Source organism: Triticum aestivum, chromosome 5D (assembly GCF_018294505.1).
Source record: "Triticum aestivum cultivar Chinese Spring chromosome 5D, IWGSC CS RefSeq v2.1, whole genome shotgun sequence".
NCBI lineage: Eukaryota > Viridiplantae > Streptophyta > Magnoliopsida > Poales > Poaceae > Triticum > Triticum aestivum.
The window spans coordinates 368959633-368963735 of record NC_057808.1 but is presented as its reverse complement, the minus strand read 5'-3'; positions in this window follow the sequence as shown (position 1 = coordinate 368963735).

The window sequence follows — 4103 nt, the reverse complement described above, 5'->3', positions numbered from 1 at the left end:
GGGGGGTCACACAACTCCAACATGATCTTCATGGGACCAATATCCTGAGATAAACTTAGCAACCGATATTAGTTCCTGATACGGCCCAGCCTACTACCCCGGTACCAGGCCACCAAGGGGACCAGGCCCTAGAGAAGACAAGGCGAGCCCGCAAGCCCAACCAGCGCTACGCGGGCCATGACTGAGCAATCTAACTACTTAAGAAAGGGACGCACTATGAGGAAGGCATGCAGAGACATGACATAGGCGGCGGCGGCTCTCATCTCCTGATCCCCATTTCTCTGTATCTCTAGAAGCCTAGCCCGACTTCTTCAATTCCTCTGTAATCCGGTCACTCTTGTATCGAATCCTCAAGCGGGAGCGTAACATTTGGCATTAGCAGCCTTTCCCCTCGTATGAAGCCCGAGGACAAACACAAGACGGCCTTCAAGACTAACCACGACCACTTCGAGTTCAAGGTGTTGGTGTATGGTCTTACCTGCGGGCCTGCTACCTCCAGGGGGGCATGAACACAGTTTTGGCACCACTCAATCGCCATGGGGTTTTGGTCTTTATTGACGACATCCTTGTCTACAACGCCACCAAGCAACAACACCTCCGCCTGCTGCGCCAAGTTTTCCAGGTGCTTCATGACAACCAGCTCAAGATCAAAAGGAGCAAGTGCACTTTCACCAGGCCTAGTCTGACGTACTTGGGGCATGAGATCAGCAGAGACGGCGTGCACACTGACAGCAAGAACATCGACGTTGTCGCAAAGTGGCCTACTCCGTCCACAGTCAAGGAAGTGCGCAGATTCCTCGATCTGGCGGGGTGCTACCGCAAGTTCATGAAGAACTTTGGCATCACGGGTCGCCTGATACGGCTCCGTCGTATCTACTTTTCCAAACTCCTTTGCTCTTGTTTTGGACTCTAATTTGCATGATTTGAATGAAACTAAGACTGACGATGTTTTCAGTACAACTACCATGGTGTTGTTTTTGTGCGGAAATATAAGTTCTCGGAATTGGACGAAACTTTTTGGAGATTTTTTCTGGAATATATAAAAAAATACTGGAGCCAAGACCCAGAGGAGGGGAGCCACCAGTGGCCCACGAGCCACCAGGGCGCGACCACCCCCCAGGGCATGCCCTGGTGCCTCGTGGGGCCCACAAGGCTCCGCAGACCCTAATCTCAGCACTATAATTCCTATTTCCCGAGAAAATAATAGGAGAGAAAGTTTTATCGCGTTTCACGATACGGAGTGATACATCTCCAACATATCTATAATTTTTTATTGTTCCATGCTATTATATTATCTGTTTGGATGTTTTATATGCATTAATATACTATTTTATATCATTTTTTGGGAGTAACCTATTGACCTAGTGCCCAGTGCCAGTTGTTGTTTTTTCCTTGTTTTTGGCTTTTCCAGAAAGGAATATCAAACGGAGTCCAAACGGAATAAAACATTCGCAATGATTTTTCTTGGACCAGAAGACACCCGTAGGACTTGGAGAGGGGGCCAGGAGCTTCCCGACGAAGCCACAAGCCAGGGGGCGCCCTAGGGGGAACGCGCCCTGAGGACTTGTGGGCCCCTCGGAGGTCTCCTAACCCTAATTCTTGCTCTATAAATTCACAAATATTCCCAAACCACCAAAGCGTCCACAAAAATACTTTTCCGCCGCCGCAAGCCTCTGACCTCGTGAGATCCCATCTTGGGACCTTTTTCGGCGATCTGCCGGAGGGGGATTCGATCACGGAGGGCCTCTACATCAACCCTATCGCCCTACCGATGATGCGTGAGTAGTTTACCACAGACATACGGGTCCATAGCTAGTATCTAGATGGCTTCTTCTCTCTGTTTGATCTTCAATACAAAGTTCTCCTCAATGTTCTTGGAGTTCTAACCGATGTAATACTTTTTTGCTGTGTGTTTGTTGAGATCCGATGAATTGTGGATTTATGATCAGATTATCTATGAATATTATTTGAGTCTCCTCTGAATTCTTATATGCATGATTTGATATCTTTGTATTTCTCTCCGAACTATCGATTTGGTTTAGCCAACTAGATTGGTTTTTCTTGCAATGGGAGAGGTGCTTAGTTTTGGGTTCAATCTTGCGATGTCCTCACCTAGTGACATAGTAGGGGTAGCGAGGCACGTATTCTATTGTTGCCATCAAGGATAAAAAAGATGGGGTTTACATCATATTGCTTGAGTTTATCCCTCTACATCATGTCATCTTACTTAAAGCGTTACTCCGTTCTTATGAACTTAATACTCTAGATGCATGCTGGATAGCGGCCGATGTGTGGAGTAATAGTAGTGGATGCAGACAGGAGTTGGTCTACTTATCACGGACGTGATGCCTATATTCATGATCATTGCCTTAGATATCGGCATAAATTTACGCTTTTATATCAATTGCTCAACAATAATTTGTTTACCCACCGTATGTTTTGTTTAAGAGAGAAGCCTCTAGTGAAACCTATGGCCCCCGGGTCTATTTTCCATCATATATTTTCATATCTACAAACCAAAAACCCAAAAATACCTCGCTGAGTTTTATTTGCTTTTATTTTGTTTTACGTTTTAGTAATCTTTTATATCTATCTCTATCAGATCTCATCCTTGCAAGTGACCGTGAAGGGATTGACAACCCCTTTATTGCGTTGAGTGCAAGTGTTTGATTGTTTGTGCAGGTGCATAGATTCAAGACTTGCTTGTACCTCCTACTGAATTGATACCTTGGTTCTCAAACTGATGGAAATACTTATCTCTACTTTGTTGCATCACCCTTTCCTCTTCAAGGGAAAAACCAACGCAAGCTCAAGAAGTAGCAGGAAGAATTTCTAGCGCCGTTGCCGGGGAGGTTCTACATCAAGCCTACCAAGTACACATCATAAACTCTCATCTCTTGCATTACATTATTTGCCATTTGCCTCTCGTTTTCCTCTCCCCCACTTCTAAAATGTTTTCAGAAAAACACAAAAATATTTGCCTTTTTATTCGCCCTTATTTCGTTCGTCTTTTTGTTTGCTTTTTGGTTGCCTGTGTGCTAGATTGCTTGCTTTGTCACGATGACTCAAGAGAATACCAAGTTGTGTGACTTTTCCAACACTAATAATAATGATTTTATTTGTACTCCGATTGCTCCCGCCACTAGTGCGGAATCTTATGAAATTAATGCCGCTTTGTTGAATCTCGTTATGAACGAACAATTTTCCGGCCTTCCTAGTGAAGATGCCGCATCCCATCTAAACACTTTCGTTTAATTGTGTGATATGCAAAAGAATGTGGATAAATATATTGTTAAATTGAAGCTATTTCCGTTCTCACTACGAGATCGTGCTAAAACTTGGTTTTCATCTTTGCCTAAAAATAGTATTGATTTGTGGAATAAGTGTAAAGATGCTTTTATTTACAAGTATTTTTCGCCTGCTAAGATCATCTTCCTTAGAAACGATATAATAAATTTTAAGCAACTTGATCATGAACATGTTGCGCAATCTTGGGAGAGGATGAAATTGATGATAAGAAATTGCCCTGCTCATGGTTTAAGTTTGTGGATGATCATTCAAAAAATTTATGCGGGATTGAATTTTGCTTCTAGAAATCTTTTGGATTCCGCCACGGGTGGTACTTTTATGGAAATTACACTAGGAGAAGCTACTAAACTCCTAGATAATATTATGGAAAATTACTCTTAATGGCATACCGAAAGATCTTCCACTAGTAAAAAAGTGCATCCAATTGAAGAAAATAATACTTTGAGTGGAAAGATGGATGAACTAATGAAATTGATTGCTAGTAAGAGTGCTCCTTTTGATCCTAATGATATGCCTTTGTCCACTTTGATTGAGAATAATAATGAATCTACGGATGTGAATTTTGTTGGTAGGAACAATTTTGGTAACAACGCATATAGAGGGAATTTCAAACCTAGGTCGTTTCCTAGTAATTCCTCTAATAATTATAGCAATTCCTACAACAATTTTTATGGAAATTATGATAAAATGCCCTCTGATCTTGAGAATAATATTAAAGATTTTATAAATTCTCAAAACAATTTCAATGCTATGGTAGAAGAAAAATTGCTTAAGATCGATGATTTGGCTAGGAA